The sequence below is a fragment of the Prionailurus viverrinus genome, chromosome A1 (genome assembly GCF_022837055.1).
Source record: "Prionailurus viverrinus isolate Anna chromosome A1, UM_Priviv_1.0, whole genome shotgun sequence".
Lineage (NCBI taxonomy): Eukaryota > Metazoa > Chordata > Mammalia > Carnivora > Felidae > Prionailurus > Prionailurus viverrinus.
Genome location: NC_062561.1, coordinates 43,612,289 through 43,635,060, shown reverse-complemented (window position 1 = coordinate 43,635,060; position 22,772 = coordinate 43,612,289). Strand labels below are relative to the sequence as shown.

The following is a 22,772-nucleotide window of genomic DNA, read 5'->3' as shown; positions in this document are numbered from 1 at the left end:
TGATGCAGGAAGCAGAGTAATGGTCCACAAAGATGTCCATGTTCTAATCCCTGGATCCTACTAGTATGTTACATGGCCAAGGGGAGTTAAAATTGCAAACAGAAATATGCTTGCAATCAGCTGACCCTAAAATGGGGAAACTTCTGGATTATCAAGGAGTGGAAGTCATGTGATCACAAATATCCTCAGAAGTGAAAGAAGGAGTTGGGAGAATCAGTGTCAAAATGATTCAGTGTGAGAAAGGCTAGACCAAACATTACTGGTTTGAAGATGGAAGGTGGTCATGAGCCAAGGAATACAGGTAGCCTTTAGAAGCTGGAAAAAGCAAGGAAATGGTTTCTCCTCTGGTGCCTCAGAAAGGAATGCAGCTCAGCTAGCAATTTGGCTTTAGCCCAATGATAACATGTTAGACTTCTAACCTACAGAGCTATATGATAATATATTTTGTTGTGTTTAACCACTAAGCATGTTGTAATTTGTTTCAGCAGTCATAGAAAGAAAATAGTAGATATTATTCCCAGAATCTGGTGCATGCCTGGTACATGGTGTTTGATACTATTTGTTTAATAAACAAATAGATAATAAGCTTGAAGGATGTGCTATATCAACTGGATGGTACTGAGGTCCCAATATTTTCTTCTCCTATTTATAAATTAATTTGAGTCAAGAAACATTAAAAAAGCACACAAACAGTATTCTGTGGTTTGAAAATTATAGGTCACATTCTAAAGCCTGCATGCATGGCAGATTTAGAACGAGAGTTTACACCACCCACCTTCACCAGAGCTTTGTATGATCAGGCTCTCTGAGTGTGAGCAGTGAGTTAATGTGAAGGGGACATAGCTGGCCAAGTACTAAAACCTCTTTTAGAAGCCAAATGTGATATAATTTTTGCCTCAAATTAAAGGACTCCTATTATCTTGGAGTGACTCTACCTTCTGTTTACAAATTATTTCACTTCTGTTTTGTCATTTACAGCAATCCTGTGGACTACCTGTTTCTAATCTTATTTTCATGTCATTAATCAAGGCTCAAAACATGTTATTAATTAAGGGTCTGTCCTGGTAAAAGTGTATGAAAGGAAGGTAGAGCATCCCACCTCAGAAGGCAGTAGGGAGGATTATTTCATCCCTGGCATTTTTTTTTTTACATGGCCTGTGCATGGGGCGCTGGGGTGGCTCAGTCAGTTGGGCGTCCAGCTTCAGCTCAGGCCATGATCTCACAGTTCAAGAGTTCAAGCTTTCCATCGGGCTCTGTGTTGACAGCTTCGGATTCTGTGTCTCCCTCTCTCTCTGCCCCTCCCCTGCTAACACACTCTCTCTCTCAAAACTGAATAAACATTAAAAAAATTAAAAACATAATAAAATAGCCTGTGCATGACAAAAATAAAAAGCAGACCAACTTTCTTTGGCTTGACTCTGTTTAACTTATCTACAAGACGATGCTCTCCCTCCCTATCTCCCTCTATGGCACTATAACGTGGGATTTAAATCCAGGCTCACTGAACTCAATATCCACTTTTCTTCAGTCACATCATGTCTTCTTTCTGGAATTAGGCTTCCTCTGTTCAAATTCTTTTCACATGTGAACATTACTTGTCCTTTCTCTGCCTCATTTTCATTATCTATAAAAGGACAGCAACTGTATCTCAAAGGTAGTTCCTGGATTTAATATATGAAAAAAAATGCATATGATAGCATCTGTCTTAGAAAAGCATTCTGTACATGTTAGCTCTTACAAGAGCTTTGAAATTGTCCCTGGAGAAACTTCTCAGGAAGATTATGGTGTGAGGTTGGAAGAAATATTTTCCTAAACTATATGAGTGACTGTTGAAATAATCCTATGAAGTATGCGTAAAAATAGTTTATCTAACATGACTCCTAAAATAAATGCGTTGGACACAGTTCATGAGGTCAAGCCTTGCGTCAGGCTCTGCAATGACAGCACAGCACAGAGCCTGCTTGGGATTCTCTCCTCTCTCTGCCTTTCCCCAACATGTGCATGCACACTATTCCTCTCTGTCTCAAAATAAATTAATAAACTTAAAAATAAAATAAAATTAAATTAAAATAAAATAAAATAAAATAAGTTGGATTAACTAGAAGGTTTTAATTTGTTAACTAGTGTGTTCATATTTTAGGACAAAGCCAACTCATTTGAGCCAATATAACTACATCAAGCTCCATTTGTTAAGTCATGTGACCAGGGTTCAAATCCTAACTCTACCACTTACTATGTGTGTTAACTTTAGGCAAGTTAACTTACCTTTTGATGCCTCTATTATGTCACCTATAAGATAGGGATAATGATACTGACCTCACAGGGTTGCTGAGTATTAGTAAGTTCATACTTGAAATGCACTTAAAAAATAGTGACTGTCATATATGTGCTCAATAATTACTTATTTTTATTGTAATATGCCAAGGTGATCTTTCAAGAAATATTAATTATGTGTTTATTTTTAAGTATTTAATTAAATTCCAGTTAACATACAGTGTAATATTAGTTTCAGGTGTACAATATAATGATTCAATATTTCTATACACAACCCTACGCTCATCATAAGCACACTCTTAAATCCTCATTGCCTATAAAAATGATGGTTAGATGCCACAAAGTAGGTAGCAATGCCTTACCCATATATATGTTGTCAGGACCAAGGGCCTCTTTCATCCTTGTCAATCAACAGGAGTGCTATAACCTTCTCTCCTTTTACACATCACAAAATCTTAATTATTTGAACACTAGAGACATCAGTGGATTTCTAATGGTTTAAATACCTAAAACGACAACAACAAAGTAAATAGCATATACTCTTCTAGGCCATGGTCACCTACCACAAAGCAGACTTAAGATATACTTACTTCACATATTCCCCAGCTAGTTAAGCTACAAAGGGAATTCTAAAGGTTTTGTTGTGGAAGTTATAAAATTAAAACTATGGCAGTGGAATATTCATGAAGCCTTTTGTTTCATTTTCTGGTATATGAAAATAACTTTCAAAAAGTTAAGTGGAATGCTTTTATTTGTTTCCTGTCATACATTCTAAATGGCCTTTAAAAGTCAGTAGCTGTTACTCAAGAATAATGAGGTATATTATTCTCTCAATGCACATGTAAATCTCCAATTAACACTAATGGTATTTATGGCAATGAAAACAAAAAGAAACCTACTTCAGTGTCTCAAAATAATCTTTATTTTTGATACCTACCTTTTTACCATCTAAGTGCAGTCAAGCACATATAAACAAATTAGTATTAAGCATCATTTTGACACTTCCATTCATGTTGACATTCTGAAATACTGTCTTTAAACAGTAATGTGTTTTAAAGCAGAGATGTGACTTTAGATTTAAGAATTTATATGTCTTTCCCATCTCTGCCATTAATATTAAAATATAAAAAATAAGCATACACAGTCCTAGTATTACTTGAGAAATACAAAAAAGGTGAATTTTTAAAATATGTGTGGCAAAATATTTTTAAGAACAGTATTTCAAAAGATTATCTTTTTATGCACATACATAACTAGAATCCTAATATCCCCTTAAGACACAATCCTATATCCCTCTTTAGTAAATACTTTTTCTTAGATTTCTATAATTTTAGTCTTATTCATATAGTGAATTCTTCCTAAGAAGAAAGCGTTTAAATGAAAAAGTGAAATACCATTAAGATACTATTGAACTGAAATAGCATCTTAAAGAATATATGTTTAAAAAAAAAAAGAATATATGTTTAAGGTATTGTGAAACTGCTGAACGAGATAGGAGAGCACAACTGAAATAATTATTTTTATTATTCTAAGTGTAGAATGATCTACAGCCACCCATAGATCTTTGGTAGAATTTGAAACTTTAACATAATTCTTTTTTTTTCTTAAGTTCGTTTGTTTATATTTATTTAGAAAGAGGCAGAGCATGAGCAGAGGAGGAGCAGACATAGAGGGGAAGAGAGAGAAGCCCAAGCAGGCTCTGTCCTTCAGTGCAGCGCCCAAGGCAGGGCTCAAATTGATGAACCATGAGATCAAGACCTGAGCCTAAATCAATAAGTGGACGCTTAACCAGCTGAGACAACCAGGCACCCCTGAATCTTTAAGATAATTCTACAAAGACACTGGACTACACATAAAAGTATAAATCCCTATGTAGAAAAAATAAGCCCAGTATAACAGATTTCAATCAAACAAGAATAAAGGGTATGATAATATACAGAAGGAATATGTTGATATAGCCCAAACCTATTAATTTGTTATGGCATTATTTACTTTTGAATGCCTGAATAAACATATCTTCCAGAAAAATTATTTAAAGCAACTATAGCAAGTAAATAACTTATCAAAACATAGGAAAAATATAGTTCCTGACTAATAAAACAGAACATTCCCCTCTAAAAATCTTGACTAATGAAGTAAAATTGTCTTCAAACTGAGATATTTATCTAACATCCACTCATCTAGAATACAACCATATCTAAACAAAGGTTATAATTCCTTTCTAGGTAAAGAGAAGTTGACATTTTAAGAAGCTAACTTACTACAACAACAGGTAGGTTTTATTTTACATGCCCATTCATCTAAGAAAATTTTATTGACTTCTTAGAGATTAGGCCTAGAACAGTGCCCAAACCACAGCAGGCACTTGATAAATATTTTTTAATGAATAAATTAATTAACTAAATTTTGGAAATCCTATTTGCAACATCAGAAATGTATTTAAGTCTCTACTATACCATGTCTCTCAGTGTCAGGCGTAGGTAAATATATATTAGTTGGTTTTATAAAGCTCAAAGTATAATTGGATACAGAGGAAAAAGCAGGTTATTATGATTTAATATAGTATGATACATAATATGGTAAATGACATTTGAATGGATTAATGCCATTCCATGACATTGCATGCATACAAAAAGTCTATTTTTGACTAAAGTATTAAGATTTACTTTAAAACATTTTTCCCAAGATTACTTAGTTATCTCATCCCTATATACATAACTTATAAGATTATGTCAATGAATATATTTTTAGGAAGTACAATAATACAAAGAATACTTGAAAATGTATTCTTTGTATAATTATATTTTTGTTAATTATATTTTTGTATTCTTTTTTATTAATGAAAAGTAAAAAATGCTACCTACAGGGTTTTAATCAACCATAATGATTACCTTATCATGAAATTAGCAATTTGCACTCATTTTGTTGATGATATTATTAATTCTATAAGATGGAACATTGGTTAGACATAGTTTAGGGGTGTGTAAGAGTATGTTTGCTTTTTTGTGTGTGATTATATTAATTACAACTGGGATTTTACTTACACATGACTGGTAGATGAAATTGTTTCACACTGATTTAAAACCATATGTATTTTTAGCTTTCTGTCTTCTAATATGACCATGCAACTGATCCTGATTGATAAACCTGTTACCCGTACAGTGGTAGGATCACTCTACATGGTAGGACGTCAGGGTTCACTAGACCCAATTTTCATTTTGAGTTTCTTTTTTGAAAAGTTCTAACTCTTTTTAATATTTGTTATTTTATGACATTTATTCTATCTTAGCTGTCCTTCAAAGAACAAGTAGAAAATTTATTTAGTATTTTTAAATTGAATAAAACTCATTCTATCCCACAATTAAAATGTACATTCACTGTCTCTTTTTTATGCATCTAACACACATATTGGCTCTTATACAGTTGATCCCTGGGCTTGAACTGTGTCAGTCCACTTACACACAGATTTTCTTTCAATACGGTACAGTGCTATAAATGTATTTTTTCTTCCTCCTGATGTTCTTGATGTTTTCTTTAGTTTGCATTATTGTAAGAATACGGTATATAACAAATATAAAATATAAAATATATGTTAATTGACTATTTGTGTAAGCTTCTGGTCAACAGTAGACTATTAGCAGCCATGTTTTAGACGAGTCAAAGTTATATACAGTTTTTAAAAAAAATGCTTTTAATGTTTATTTATTTTTGAGACAGGGAGAGAGATGGAGCGTGAGTGGGGGAGGGACAGAGAGAGAGGGAGATACAGAATCGGAAGCAGGCTCCAGGTTCTGAGCTGTCAGCGCAGAGCCCGATGCGGGGCTTGAACTCACAGACTATGAGATTGTGACTTGAGCCGACATCGGACACTTAACCGACAGAGCCACAGGCGCCCCTATATACACAGTTTTTGACTGCACAGGGGATCGGCACTACTAACCCTCTGCTGTTCAAGGGCTAACTGTATTTCCCATACATTGAAATATTTTGTTTTTTAATTACCCTAAGATTTCATTACTGGTCATTTCTTATTCCCAACCATGCTAAAATAAGTCTAAAACAAAAATAAAATGGAAAAGAATGATGGAATCACCTACAAAGATGATATAATAAGAAACTGATCATCTCTCAGCTTTCTTAGTGTATTGCCAAAATTACTGCATCATCTTCCAAGAATGTATTATATTCTGCCTTTGGATTTCACTGGGTAGTTGAAAATTCAAATGTCTTAATTTATCCTTTTAATAGAAAAGTGAAGAAAATTGAAATGAAGACATTTTACAATTATTATATGAATCAAAATGAATGCAAAAGTATTCATGAAGCATTGTTGACATTAATCCTAATAGTTAAATTGATCATATAATTCTATAAATCACATAATGGATAATGAAAAAAGAAAATCTATAAATCATATAATGAATAACTAAGGACAAACAGAAAATGTGGTATTTATTTCCAGTTAGCATTTTTGTGGGAAGAACCTCATCATGCCAAGGACCATTCCATTTCCCTAAAAAGAATATATGGCAATATTCATTCATTTCTATTTCTCCTGGTATGCTGAGGGTTCAATAACCACTATATGATCCCAAAAAGTCATAAATGAAATACACCATACTGGATATTTCAGAGATACTGTCTAAAAAAATTTAGGAATGTCTTATATGTTTTATAGTCATTCATACTCATAAGCATCCACACAATCATGAGGTCCCAAAGACTCTCAGGAAAGTTTCTCAGAAGCCTCTCAACAGGCTTAGTATAGAAATTATTATGCATCTAGGGGCGCCTGGGTGTCTCAGTCCGTTAGGCGGCCGACTTCAGCTCAGGTCATGATCTCACGGTCCGTGAGTTCAAGCCCCGCGTCGGGCTCTGTGCTGACAGCTCAGAGCCCGGAGCCTGTTTCAGATTCTGTGTCTCCCTCTCTCTGACCCTCCTCCGTTCATGCTCTGTCTCTCTCTGTCTCAAAAATAAATAAACGTTAAAAAAAATTTAAAAAAAAGAAATTATTATGCATCTAAAAATACATTCTTCTTTTTAAATGGCAAATCTTTAAAAAAATGAATGTGAATTTTATTATATGGTTTGTTATTAAATAATTTAATAAAAATTTAAGTCTTCTGATTAAATCAGATTCCCCCCCCCCCCCACTAATTTACAAGGCAATCTTAAAAAAGTGGCTCTTAATTGACAGTGGATTTCAATTGTGACAAAAATTAAGCAAAAAAGAGGGATGGGATGAAGAAAAAGACACATTAGGATGCTAACCTGGGAGGAAATCTGTCCTAGTGGGGTTTTGGCAGTGATTATCCACTACATGCTTTTCCAAAAATATGAATGTATTGATTTTTATGAATCTTCAGGGGGAAAAAAAGTAATTCATCTTCACTGGATTAAAAAAATAAGATCTATTAAGACTACTGATTAATAATGACAGATATTGTGAAATTACATAGTAACCACCATATTTTTTCCAGTCAAGATGCATGTAATTTCTGTGCAGTGAAAATAACTCCAAAGGTTAGACTAAATACTCTGTTGGATTTCAACCCGTTTTGTATTTCATCCAGAAATTTATCCTAAAACTCCTTTATTATATTACAGGTAAATACCTAGTGTGTCTTGGTCTTTGAACAACTTTGAAAATCTTAATGGATCTCCTATTAATGACTTGAATAAAATTTTAATACATACTCATTACTTACTTTTAGGAATTATGTTCTTAACTTTTGGGAAATTACACTTCAATAGTTTTAGAGTTTGTCCTGTTAATACACCCAAGGGAGTAACCTGACAATCATTTTAAAAGTATACCTTATGGGAGGCTTAAGCCCTGACACATATTTTCTTATTCCAGAGTAAATCCCAAGTGGCAGAACTTTAACTTTCTTAGCTCATTTATCTTTTATTTATTTTTTTCTTCTCTAATAATTTTCTATCTTTGTTTTTGTTTCTGTTTCAATCAGGTTCAAGAATTGGTTTTCCAAGTAAAGCCAATGCCTGCTAAGCCCTCGGGATGTCTGGCTTGCTGGGACCTAATCTTTCACTTCCTCAAAGACCAGAAACTTTAGCAAATTTGGGGCATCTCAAAATGAGAGTAATTCACACATAAACAATACTATATTAAATTTTCAGGACAGTGGTTAATACTCTGGCTTAGTGGTTGCCCAATTGATTTATATCACTCTAGGTTTATAGTACAAACTCAAGGAGGTCAATACTCTGCTGCATCTATGTAAACAATCAGGCTAAAAAAATAAAGCCAGCCTTTTTTTTGCAGTCAGGAATAACTTTTAGAGACTTTTATAATCACAATGGAGAAATATTTACACAATTCATTTAAGTATCCAGATTTGGTGAAGTGCCTTATTATGTTCAGATTTTTGTGTGATTGATATAAATATAATCATTCAGTGGGGAAAAAATCTAATGATTTAGTTTTATTATACTGTAGTGTAATAAATTATTAACTAGTTTGTATCTAACCTAGTAATCTTATACTAACATTTTTTATTAATTGCCTATAAATAGCACTTCAAATGCTCTCTGAACCAATTTTAATATCCAACTGGTTTCCTCACCAATTAGTTGAATAAACTCTTTGACACATATTCATTATATATTTATATGAGAACCATGTTTCTCAATTTTTGAATATTATATTTTAAGATAAAAAAGCATATGAATATTTGTCCCTATTCTCCCTACAGTAAGACTATTCCAAAGACAATTCCAATACTATTTTAACCACATTTTCATATCATATTACTTCTAGTAATTCACTGAGAAAAGAAATCAACTTATTCTAAATCAGGTTAATGCAATTTGACTGTTTGGAGGCAGCCATAAAAGAAGGTAAAATTGAAAAATAGCATGTATTGAGCTTTTCTATATACAAGACACCTTAAATTGTATTACTTCTTCTAGTCTCACAACTATGTGAGATTAGTTTGCATACATCCATATATTCTGCTAGGTAACTGCCTTATAGTGCCTATCCTAATATTCATCACATACTATTGCAGTTAATTTTAAGACTATATTTCCTGCTAAATTAAATACATCCTGTGGGAAACTTTATATTATTGTTCATATATGTATCCAACTACACAGAATTGATGTGGAATGTATTTTATTCAATAAATTTTAATTGAATGAATAAATGGGTAGATAAGTCAATAAACATTAAAATTTATAGCTAGATTTAAACTAAAAGTGTGTGTTTTGTTCAATCCTAAGAGTGGTCTAAATAATATTATTATAGTATAAATAGATGTAGTTCCTGGTAGAGTTATAAAACATAAATTATATTCTCCTTCATCCCATTGATTTCTATGATGCTTTCTATCTTTATTTCATTTTGTTTTCAGCATGACCACCCATCCTCAAGCGCCCATGAAAAGCTTATGCATGATTAGAATCAAAGCTTCAATGCCCAAAAGCCCTGGTTCAAGCCCTGATTCATCAACCTCCTCCAATAGGTCATTTTCAACTCTCTAGATCTTAACTTTCTCTTCTTCAATCTGAGTATAAAACTGTCTGTTTTAAAGTATTGTAGAGAAGAAAAAGTAAAATAACTTATATATGTACTTAACATAGAGACTAATAGAGATGTTATCACCAAATAATGCTCTTCTTCATTTATAATTCCCTCTTGATAACCCACAACCAAGGACCATAGGCTCTGCCAGAAAACGCAACCTGGCTTACCATCATTTACTGCCAATTTTAGACAACTATTTAATCACTTTAAATCTCAATTTTCTCAAATTCAAAATGAGGGAAGAAGAGTAGCAATTCAGAAACTGGCCAATGTACCAGAATCATCAGCATTACATGGAAATTTGTTAGAAAGGTAATATTTCATTCTCACCCGTGAACTACTGAGTCAAAAGTTTTGTATTTACAAGATTTCAGGTGATTCACAAGCATATTAAATTTTAAACATCTCAAACTAAATTAAGCCATCTTTCTGCTCCCAGTTCTGAAGATATGAAAATATTTAAAAAATAATATCCATGTTATTATACTAGCAACACTTAACATTTTAAACTTTTTAATTATATATCATTCCAGTTATCAACAGCTAAGTTACAATCTGCTACAAAGCTTGGTGGAATGAAACCACAACTATTTTATTCTGTTGGTAAGGAATTCAGACAGAACCCAGAAAGAATGCCTTGCATCTGCTTCACAGTGTTTGGCGACTTCACTGGAAAGGCTTAAATTGGTTGGGGTTAGTTGAATGACAGGTGTTGGAGTCATCTGTAGGGTTCTTCACTCACAAGACTGACACTTAGTCTGGGCTAACTAGGAGATTAGGCATATCTGAATTGTTTATTGAAATGTCTATGTGAGGCCTCCCAAGGAACTTGAGCTTCTCTCAGTAGTCTAACCTCAGAATGGTGAGCCTTCTGATATGACATCTCAGGGCTTGAAAAGAAAATGTTCTTTAGAACCCAAGGGAGAAGCTAAATGATCACTTCTGCTTTAGCTTTATTTCCAGTGTATTCAACTACTCCAAACACTAATAGATTTTCCCAATTTCATGGAAAGAGAATATGAATCCTCCATTTCCATAGAAAGGGTCAAAAATTAGCAGCCATGTTTTTAAGCCTAAATATTAATGATTTTGTTTTTATGGAAATGCCTCTCAAAAATGTTCACCAAAATGACTTCTGAAGAAGAATGAAATAGACAACAGTGGCAGTTCTCGGGGTAATGACATCACCAAGATAGTAGAAAAGGAAGTTTCAGCCCTTATTCTCACACGGAAATACAATTGAACAATGATATGAAGACTAAAATACCTTTATGAGAGCTCCAGAATCCAGTTAAGTTGCAGTAACTCTGATGGGCACAAAACCAAGAAAAAATGCACTGAAACAGACAAGAAGAACAATTTCACCTTAGCCACAAGAGTCCCTTCTCCTAGGTGGCAAAGCTCAGCATGGAGAGAAAGCACCTTGAGCTGTAACTTCCTCCTTAGAGTGGAGAGAGGGAGAGATGGGGTATGTAAGTGGCTACAGTCCCCTGCCTTTCAGTGGGCTCCCTAAGGGGATGGCTTCTATCTCATCTAAGACAGAGCCCTTAAAGAATTAGCATTGTCTGGATTCTGGACAGCTAGAAAAAAAGGAAAAGGGTGGGAGGCTTTTAATTTTTTTTAACGTTTATTTGTTTTTGAGACAGAAAGAGACAGAGCATGAATGGGGGAGAGTCAGAGAAAGAGGGAGACACAGACTCTGAAACAGGCTCCAGGCTCTGAGCTGTCAGCACAGAACCCGATACAGGGCTCGAACTCACAGACCGCGAGATCATGACCTGAGCCAAAGTTGGACACTTAATGGACTGAGCCAACCAGGCACCCCATGGGGTGGGAGGCTTTTGTAGCAATCTTGAGAAAGAACAAAACTTGAGGTATCACACTTCCTAATTTTACACTATATTACAAAGCTATAGTAATTAACATAGCATGGCACTGGCATAAGAAACAGACATACAGATCAATGGAACAGGATGAAGCCCAGGAATAAACTAGCCGATATAATGATTACCTGATCCTCGACAAGAGTGCCAAGAATAGGATGGAGAAAGGATAATATCTTCAATAAATGGCATTGGGAAAACTGGATAGCAACATGCCAAAGAATGAAATTGAACCTCTATCTTATACCATACACAAACGTGAATTCAAAGTGGATTAAATACTTAAACTAAGATCCACAACTATAAAACGTCTAGAAGAAAACATGGTGGAAAAGCTTCATGACATTCTTTTCTTACTCTATGATCCAGTATGGGATATATACCAGAGTACACACGCCTCAATGTTAGGTGTATAGTTGGTCACAAGATAAAGTGATAAAACAATTAGTTCAAACAAGTGGCAAGCTAGTAGGGACTACAGTTTGAGACAAGCAGTCTTTTTAGATTTCCCCAAATTCTAAGTGTTTATCTGTAACCCTCTATTAAGATATTCTAATACTTACAAAGTTTTAGAACCCAATCTTCAAATATATTACTAATAACCAACCAGATATATAGTCAGAATTTATATAGTGAATTTCACTCTATTAATAAGCCCTGTGAAGTTTTAACCATAGGATTCTCATGTCAGAATAGCATGATTATATTCTTCAACCTGTGAATCTTATAACCTTAACTAAATCCTATGAAGATAAGTAGGAATTTAATAAACAACAAACTCTGGTTAAAAAATTTGAAATTATTTACAATCAAAACAAAAGGCAATTTCCAACATAACATTATGTAACAGCCAGAGAAATAATTTTAATATGAATTTTTCCAGTTCATGTTTGTCTTCTTTAAACCATATTTCCAATAAATTTTATTTTGTGTAATTTCACTTTTGAACCTATAAATATTGTAAATATATGGTGTTAAACTGTGGAAGCAAATATAGCTGAAAATCAAGTGTATACATCTATCCACAGCAATTACAAATATGCTTCAGTGTATCCTTTCAGGAGAATCTAAGACATCTTAAACCCTTCCCCTCACTAAACATAAGTGCCTAATACCTTCCATGTCTGATTTTGTGCATTAAAAGCAGGTTATTCAACTGAAGCAAATCCACAGCTATGTTAATTTCTCTGAGGATAAAAAAAAAGTCTGTTGAAGAAGATAAACCCTTTCCTACTTTTCCTTTTTCAGATCAAAGGAAAATATACCTTTTTATTTTTGAAAGCTTATATGAGAGAAAGAATTATAACCACATATTGTAAACTGCATATTAAATCACAGAGTTTTAAGAAGAAAACAAACCTTCTTCACTGCTTGCATTAACATTTCTACTGTTTGTATTTGAATATTTTTGCTGATGGGTTAGAAAATAGTGTGAGTTATATATAGCTGAATATCAAAGGAACAAAAATGATGGAACAAAACAAGAATTTCCAGAAGAGCTGTCAGAAAATATTGTCACTCATTATCATAGGAGCAAACATTTTACTATAGACATATTATTAGCCTTCTTTTCTCTTTAACATAGCTCTATATATTTTCAAGGTGACTTAGAATCATGATATAATTAACTCTCACAAAATTCTCATGGTGCCAATACATGTACATGTTATTTGTAATCAATTACATGTTGGTGGAAACTACCCTTGAATACCTTTTTCTATTTACCTGAAGTAGAATTTCTTTGGACTTTCAAATTCAAAAGCATGTTTTCTCAATCAGGTACTAATAACAAGTGCTGACAGGAAAGTAAGCAAACGAACCAAGATGACTATTATTAGGTTTTTGGAACACACCTTCTTTTTTTAGAATTACTTACTTGATAGAAATGCATTGAATATTGTGCTAGGTAAGAAACAAAATATTAAAGAAGTTATTTTAAGTGTTTTCATTAATAATGCTTACATAGGATTAAAAAAAACAATTATAAGGAGAGAAAATAATGTATGTGTACAGTTAAATAGATGGATTTTTTTCATTCAATAGATCATTTATTGTATGATTTACATCATACAATAAATCATATTGTATGATGATCATTACATCACGTAATATAATTTATGCTTTTTAAAATTTCTTTGCACAGATAAATACAGTACTTTCTAATGGAAACTGAAAATAGGTGATGACATGGAAAAGATAAAATCACTTGATGTATAATGAAGTGCATTTCTAACAATAAATAAAAGGGGATAAATGACTTTAATGCCTAATGCATTTGGGGCACACTGTGGATGGTCAATATATGTTTGCGGAAGAAAGTAAAGCATGGGGAGAGGAAGAAAAAGGTTATGGTCCTTGCATGAGAGTTGTGAGAGCTTGTGTCCAATATGCCACCATTCATTTCTACCCTCTCAGTAGACACATGCCATTCCTCCATTAAACACTGTCTATCTCTCCACCCTCTGGATCGGGCCTAACGTGTGACAGCTCTGAAAAATCAAATATGATGTACGTGACCCAGGCCATGTAGGCCTAGTCACTGAGAGGACTGGTATCTTCCTACAAGCTGTCCTGTAATATTTTCCTTTAGAAACCAGCCACCTTGTAAGAAATGAGACGATACTGAGACCATCAAGCTGTCAGCAGCCCAAATGGAGATTAAAACACCATGTGTTAAGAGATAAAGGAGTACCAAGGCACCCATCATGTGAGTGAAAAATTTTATATTGGATATCCAATGCAGTCCGGGCTTCAGATCCAGGTATTGACTGCAATTTCATGTGAGATACTAAGCTAAAACTACTCCCTGAGCCCAGTTAATCTAAATGTCAAAGAGAAATAATAAATAATTCTTATCATTTTAAGCCACTAAGTTTTCATGGGATTTGTCACTCAGTAACAGATATTTAAAACAAGAGCCTTGGGGCTCCTGGGTGGCTCAGTCGGTTGAGTGTCCTACCTACTTCAGCTCAGGTCATGATCCCACAGTCTGTGAGTTTGAGCCCTACATTGGGCTCTGTGCTGACAGCTCAGAGCCTGGAGCCTGCTTCAGATTCTGTGTCTCCCTCTCTCTCTGCCCCTCCCCTGATCATGCTCTGTCTCTCTCTGTCTCAAAAATAAATAAAAACATTAAAAGAAAATTTAAAAAAATAAATAAATAAAACAAGAGCCTTGTTCATGTTCAGATATACCATGAAACTCTGATAAACTCCATTCAAACTGACTCATGTATACATGTCTTTGCTTTAAGGGATGTATAAAGATTAAAAAGTGGCTAAAAAAAATCATAGGGACTAGCAAATAAGGCTAATGAATTTCCCCTAACCTCATTATCCAAAAGGGGATGCCTCTTTTGGAAAGATATTGGCTATTATTTCAATATAGAACTTCATAGAAATAAAAGTAGAAAAGACTGGGCAACCCAGCAGTACAGACTTAATCCTGCAAAAAGAGTTGTGGGGTGGGGGTAATGGTTGAAGACAGTAAGACAGTTAGCCTACCCTTAGAAAAAATATATAAAACATTACATACAGGTTGGTCTTGTTACTCAGAAGCACTACCTGTTTAAGAACTATCTAAATTATACTCATAAATAATGCTTATGATGGACTCTAAATCTTAGACTTTCTAAATATATTTTAGTCAGGTAACATTCTTAGGTACCTAGTAAGAATCTCTAAACAGTCTTCAAGACAGACAGCAGCTCTTGCGGTACATGGATGGCTCAGTTGGTTAAGTGTCTGACTCTTAATTTCAGCTCAAGTCATGATCTCTTGGTTTGTGGGGTAGAGCCCTGTGTTGGACTATGTGCTGACAAAGCAGAGACTGCTTGGGATTCTCTCTCTCCCTCACTCTCTGCCCCTCAACTGCTCTCTTTCTCAAAATAAATAAACTTAAAAAAAGAGCAGCTCTAGTTATTCTTTGAGAATTTTTCAAATCTGTACCATTCCTTAAAAAAAAAAAAATTCTCCACCATTCATCTCTTCCACTATCAGCCCTTGTAATTATTCCCTGTACAGTAGAAGGAACTAATTCCTTATGGCTCATGGGTAACACAAAAATATTAGAAAATAATGCACACCACGATAGTAGCTAACCTTTATTCAATAAATATTACATTAAAACGATGTTAAAAAATTCCCACAGATTATTTCAATTAATTCTCATAACTCTATAACTAGTATTATTTGTACTTACCTCTATAAGTGTCTTAATAGGAGTACTTAATTTACAGATAAACAACTAGAAAAAAATTAACAAGTCACTTGTCCAGAGATGAAGATATTGACTGTGTTAGGATGTGAATCTAAACAATCTGACTCTACAGCGTACCTCCTATTTTGTAGAATATATCAGTTATAGCAATTAATAGAAGGTCAGATCATTGCTAAAGGCACAAAACCCTGAGGGAATCTAGTGGCTACTCCTATAGGATTTTGAAACTTCCCATCAATAAGCTCTTTGCCACTTAAGTATACTTAAAGGTATGCAATTCTGCAAACTTATGTGTGAACTTTAACAAGTTTACAAAACAAAAAAATGTAAGAAGTAGCAGCAAGCAGAGTGGGAAGAGGAAAATTACTACTTTATATGTTTAATGTGTGCATTTCAGAGGCCAAATTATGTTAAACACCACATTCAATTAATTTTAAGATGCACTTTGCACATTCAACTTAATATTCATATAAATATGGTTCTTTTATTTAAATTTTATAATTACCATTGAGGGTTTTTTTAAACCTGTAATAAGCTTCTTTAAATTAGTTTTGATGTCACAGCTTAAATTTAATGGAATATTTAAATGTCAGGGCTGGCTTTATGGATGTAGAATATATGCAGTTTACGTAAGATCCCATGGGTAAAGGGGACCCACTCTTGCTTTAACATTCTGGTGTCACTGTCTTAAAATTCTTAGTAAGTTTCAACAAAGCCACATATCTTCATTTTACACTAGGCATCAAACTTAAGTAGACAATTTTGACCACAGTAATATTTGGCATAATTACTGATGTGTGATTTAGTAACTCAGACTTTGAACTCAAATTTTGTGATTTCTGGTATATTCTACTTGTGTCATATCGCTACTTTGCATTAACTACTTTCTGGATTCAGTAGCCTGGAAATTATCATATACTAGAAGAAAGGTGTTTATCACATTCCAGAATCCTCAATCACCATGCATCTCTGGATAAAATTGACACTACTTAAACAGATGGAACTACTAATTTGAAAGCAAGGAACATACGGTATTTCTCACTGTCCCTCATTATAAGAGACATACCTCATTTTAGACCTAAGTGTAACTCCATCCCACACAGACCCGATGTTATCTGACATTTATTATGATAAACTATTTACATCAGAAATGCTACATTATGAAAATAAGGCTACAGAATATCTCATTTATACTTAGACATTAATCATACATCTTTAAGCCTCCTACATTAAACTTTCCATGTGTTCTTCATTCTGTTTCTTTACCCCATATTTTTCCTGACCTTTACTCTTGGACATCTGAGAAATTTAAAGTAATATGTTAAGTCTATGTTTGTGATAACATTTTGCCAAATATACATGATAACCTATAACAGAAGGAATATCACACGTTGTGAAAAGAAGCTATATTTTTAAAGTAGTGACTATAAAAGCAGCAGTCATAACCTCTGGTGAAACTCATTTAATGAGCTCTTAAAACATTGTATTTCCTAATTTTTTTTTAATGGTTTATTCTGGAACAGGTATTTGCATTCTTGAAAAACAGTAAAGATATTTTTGTTTTTGTTTCTTGAAGAAAAAACTGAGAACAGCTTTGAAGTGGGTTGTGAGAAAGGGACTTGTGTCTTCTGCATCTTTGCAGAGACATCCCACTAGTATTAAGTTATTTAATGACTGAAGTAAGAATCACATTAACAGCTGTACAGAAAACATGGAGGAAGATGGAAGTTAATTCGACATGCATCCCCAAAACAAAATCTTCACTCCTTATATTTACCCATATGTCCATCCTTACACAATTACCACATAATGTCTTGATGATGCAATGTAACAAATCTTAAAATAAGACCATTCAAGTTATTCAACTTGAATGTCATTCAAACTCCTTTTTGGGTCTCCCATGTCTTTAAGTATGTTACATATTTTATAATTTGCTTCTCAATTTGAAAAGTAAACCTGATGGAGTTGCAAATGTGACTGCCCAAGAAATATATAGTTCTATTTGGGGGGAATTAACTTCTTAAGAATACTGAGTCTTCCAGGGGCACCTGGCTGTCTCAGTTAGTTAAGCAGCCGACTCAGGTCATGATCTCACGGTTTGTGGGTTCAAGCTCCATGTGGGGCTCTGTGCTGACAGCTCAGAGCCTGGAGCCTGTTTCAGGGATTCTGTGTCTCCCTCTCTGCCACTCCCCTATTCGTGCTCTCTCTCTCGCTCTCAAAAATAAAAAATAAACATTAAAAAAATTTTAAAAATACCAAGTCTTCCAAAACATGAATATGATGTATCTTTTCATTTAGTTAGGTCTTCTAGTTTTGTATTTTTCAGTTTATACACCTTTTACATAGTGCATTACATTTATGCCTAACCATTTTATGTAGTTTGTTTTTTTTTTTGCCATTGTAAACTTTTGTTTGAATATTTTCCTTTTCAAATTGTTCATTGCTTCTATTTAATAAAATTAATTTTTGCTATATCAATTTTGTATTTTGCAACCTTGTCCTTCTCAGTTTTTCTGTAGATACTATAGAATTATTTAATACATGGTCACATAATCTATGAATAAAAACAACTCTTGATTTCTTAAGTCAATGATTTCTATATATCTTGATTGGCTTATTACACTACTCAGAACTAATGTCAAAAGAAGTGTTAAGAGCATGGGGTGCCTAGGTGGCTCAGTTGGTTAAGCATCCAACTTGGACTCAGGTGATGATCTCGCAGTTTGTGAGTTCAAGCCCTGCATCAGGCTCTGTGCTGACAGCTCAGAGCCTGAAGCCTGTATTGGATTCTGTGTCTCCCTCTTTGCCCCTCCCCCACTTGTGCTGCCTCTCACTCTCAAAAATAAATAAACATTAAAAAGAAATTTAAAAAAGAAATGGTAAGAGCAGCTATTTTTACCTTTTTCTTGAAATCATATTTAGACTTTTGCCATGAAGTTTAATGTTTACTGTATGATCTTTTTGTAAATGCTATGTTACAAGGTGAAGATGTTACTTGTAGTTAATATGGATGAGGATAAGGATGTGTGTCTAGCTTTACCAAATGATTTTACTCTATTTTGAGATTATGATTTTTTCTCCTTTACTGTATTAGTGAGATGAAGTATATTTATTGATTTTCCACTATTAAACTAACCTTGCACTCAGGAGGTATATCAAATTTGCTGGGAAAGTAGTATTTATGTATTATTAAGTCTAATTTGCTAATTTTAATAGGAATAATTTTAAAGGGTTTTTGGATATTCATCAAAGTTATATCTATGGTTTTATTTTCTTGTGATATCTTTATATAGACTTATTAGCAGGGTAATTCTGTCCTCAAAAAGTGAGTCAGGAGTGTTCACTTCTCCACTATTTTCTGAAAAAAATATGTAAGATTTGTGTTATTTCTTCCTAAATATCTGGGAGAAATCGCTAGGGATGACAATTAAGCCTGGAGTTTTGTGGTGGAGTGGGGCAGAGAAAGGTTTAATTATGAATAATTTTTTCTTATAGATATAGGGATATTCACATTTTTATTTATTTTTTGTCTTTTTTTGTGACTCCTGTTTTTCAAAGATGTGTTTATTTTTTCCAAAATTATTGAAATGGCATAAAATTATTTATAACCCCTAATCATTCTTTAATGTAAAATCTATAGCATGTTACTTCTATTGCTTCTAATATTAATAACTTGTACCTTTTCTCTTTATTTCATAATCATTCCTAGAAGTTTATGACTTTGATAAGAAATCAGCTGTTCATTATATTGAACAGTACTCAGTATTGAGTACTGCCTGTATGTGACTAGTCATTTCTACCTTCCTGCATTCAAGATCCAGGTCTTTGTCTTCAAAGTTTGATCATGTTGTACCTTGCTTTGTAACGTCCTTGTATTTATTTATTTGGAGTTCTTTGACCTTCTTGGATGTTTATGACATTACATCTTTCATTCAATTTGGGAGACTTTCAGTCATTATTTCTTCATATTCTTTCTGCTTCTCTCTTTTCCTTCTGGAACTCCCTAAATGTACATGTGGTCCACTTTTGATATCCTATAGGTCACTTAGACCCTATTCACTTTTCTTAATTTTTTTTTTTCTTTCTGGAGTTTACTCCTAGTCCTCCAAAAAGGACTAGAGTCACTCCAGGAGAAGGAATGTATACTTAAAGAAGTAAAGGAATATGTGAAAGTGGCTCATCAATACAAAACATCAGTAAAGAAATACAAATTTTAGAGAGCTAAAGCTGAACATACTACAAGGAACAGGGATGTCAGTGACATATAGTTTCTGCCCCTCCCTCTCCCCATAAAAGTTGGAAAAAGTCACTGGACAACCTCAGAATGATGGCATTCTGAGACAGGGACATCAGGAGGTAACTATACCATGAGGGTATAATGGTATTAGTGTTCTCACAAAAGAGACCCAGAGAGCTTTCTCATTCTTTCCACCATGTGAGAACACATCAAGAAGGCAGCTTTCTATGAGCCAGGCACTGGGTACTCACTAGACACCAAATTGGCCAGTATCTGGATCTTGGACTTTGCAGCCTCCACAACTATAAGATATAAATTCTTGCTGTTTATAAGCAAGACATCCCTGTCTTCTTCCTGACTATAGAGGAAAAGCTGTTTTTCCCACTGAGGATAATAGCTGTGTGTCTTTTATATATGTCCTTTACATATTGTATAAGTTCCCTCTATCCCTACTTTATTGAGGGTTTTTATCAAGAATGGATGCTGTATTTGGTCAAATGTTTTCTTCTGTATTTATTAAGAGGATCATAAAGTTCTTATCCTTTCTTTTATTAAAAGTGGTGTATCACATTGATCGATTTGTGAATACTGAACTACCTATGCAGCCCAGTAATAAATCCCACTTGCTTGTGGTGAATAATTCTTTTAATGTACTCTTGGATTCTATTTCCTAATATCTTGTTGAGAACTGTTCCATCTGTGTTCATCAGGGATATTGGCCTATAATTCTTTCAGTAAGGTCTTTGTCTGGTTTTGGAATCAAGGAAATGATGGCCTCATAGAATGAGTTTGGAAATTTTCCTTCAATTTCTGTTTTTTGGAACAGTTTGAAAAGAATAGGTATTAACTCTTCCTTAAATGTTTGGTAGAATTCCCCTGGGAAGCCATCTGGCCCTGGATTTTTGTTTGTTGTGAGATTTTTGATTACAGATACAATTTCTTTGCTAGTTATGGGTCTGTTCAAATTTTCTATTTCTTCCTATCTCAGTTTTGGTAGTTTGTATGTTTCTAGTAATTTGTCCATTTTCCCAGATTTTCCAGTTTGTTGGAATATAATTTTTCATAATGTTTTCCAATAAATGTTTACATTTCTGTGGTGTTAGTTGTGATCTCTTCTCTTTCATTCTTGATTTTATTTATTTGAGTCTTTTTTCTTTTTGATAAGTTTTGCTAGAAGTTTATCATATTTATTAAAACTTTCAAAGAAACAGCTTTTAGTTTTATTTATGTGTACAACTGTGGTTTTTGTTTCTGTATCATTTATTTCTGTTCCAATCTTTATTATTTCTCTTCTTCTGCTAGCTTTAGGCTTTATTTGTTGTTCCTTTTTTTTTAATTTCTTCTTAATTTCTAAGGGGTTAACCCACTTATTCTTTAGTTGGATGTTCTTTAACCTCCATGTATTTCTGGTTTTTCCAAATTTTTTCTTGTGGTTGACCTCAAGTTTTTTATAGCACTGTGGTAATAAAATATGCATGCTTTAATCTTTCTGTACATATTGAAGGTTGTTTTGCAACATAGTATGTGATCTATTCTAGACAATGATCCATATTTACTTGAAAAGAATGTATTCTAGGGGTGCCTGGGTGGCGCAGTCGGTTAAGCATCCGACTTCAGCCAGGTCACGATCTCGTGGTCCGTGAGTTCGAGCCCCACGTCAGGCTCTGGGCTGATGGCTCAGAGCCTGGAGCCTGTTTCCGATTCTGTGTCTCCCTCTCTCTCTCTGCCCATCCCCCGTTCATGCTCTGTCTCTCTGTGTCCCAAAAATAAATAAACGTTGAAAACAAAATTTAAAAAAAAAAAAAAGAAAAGAATGTATTCTGTTGTAGGATGAAATGTCCTGAGTATATATTAAATTCATCTGGTCCAGTGTAGTATTCAAAGCCATTGTTTCCTTGTTTATTTTCTGCTTGGAAGATCTGTCCATTGGTATAAATGGAGTGTTAACTTCCCCTACTATTACTGTATTGCTTTCAACGAGTTTATGTTTTCTATTTATTAATTTATGTATTTGGGTTCTTCCAAATTGGGGGCATAAATATTTACAACTGTCAGTTCTTCTTGCTGGAAAAACCCCTGAATCATGATGTAATGCCCTTCTTTAACTCTTGTCATAGTCTTTGGTTTAAAAATCTAGTTTGTCTGATATAACTATGGCTACTTTGGGTTTCTTTTCATATCCATTAGCATGAGAGATGGTACTCTGTCCCTTCACTTTCAATGTGCAGGTGTCTTTAGGTCTAAAATGAGTCTCTTGTAGGCAGCATATAAATGGATTTTTTTGGGGCGCCTGGGTGGCGCAGTCGGTTAAGCGTCCGACTTCAGCCAGGTCACGATCTCGCGGTCCGGGAGTTCGAGCCCTGCGTCGGGCTCTGGGCTGATGGCTCAGAGCCTGGAGCCTGTTTCTGATTCTGTGTCTCCCTCTCTCTCTGCCCCTCCCCCGTTCATGCTCTGTCTCTCTCTGTCCCCCCCAAAAAATAAATAAACGTTGAAAAAAAATTTTTAAAAAAAAAATGGATTTTTTTTTTATCATTCTGATATCCTATGTCTTTTGGTTGGAGTATTTAGTCCATTTACATTCAGAGATATTATTGATAGATATCAACTTAGTGCCATT

General features: G+C 34.0%; 1 long non-coding RNA gene and 1 other non-coding gene across 2 annotated transcripts in view; both read right to left on the bottom strand.

The window, feature by feature from the left end:
* Nucleotides 1-22,772, bottom strand: part of LOC125173799 (uncharacterized) — a 236,021-nt gene that overhangs the window by 174,850 nt on the left and 38,399 nt on the right. The window lies entirely within an intron of this gene.
* LOC125147538 (U6atac minor spliceosomal RNA) lies at nt 2,592-2,723 on the bottom strand. The gene has a single exon (XR_007145233.1). It is a non-coding gene; the product is annotated as a U6atac minor spliceosomal RNA (small nuclear RNA).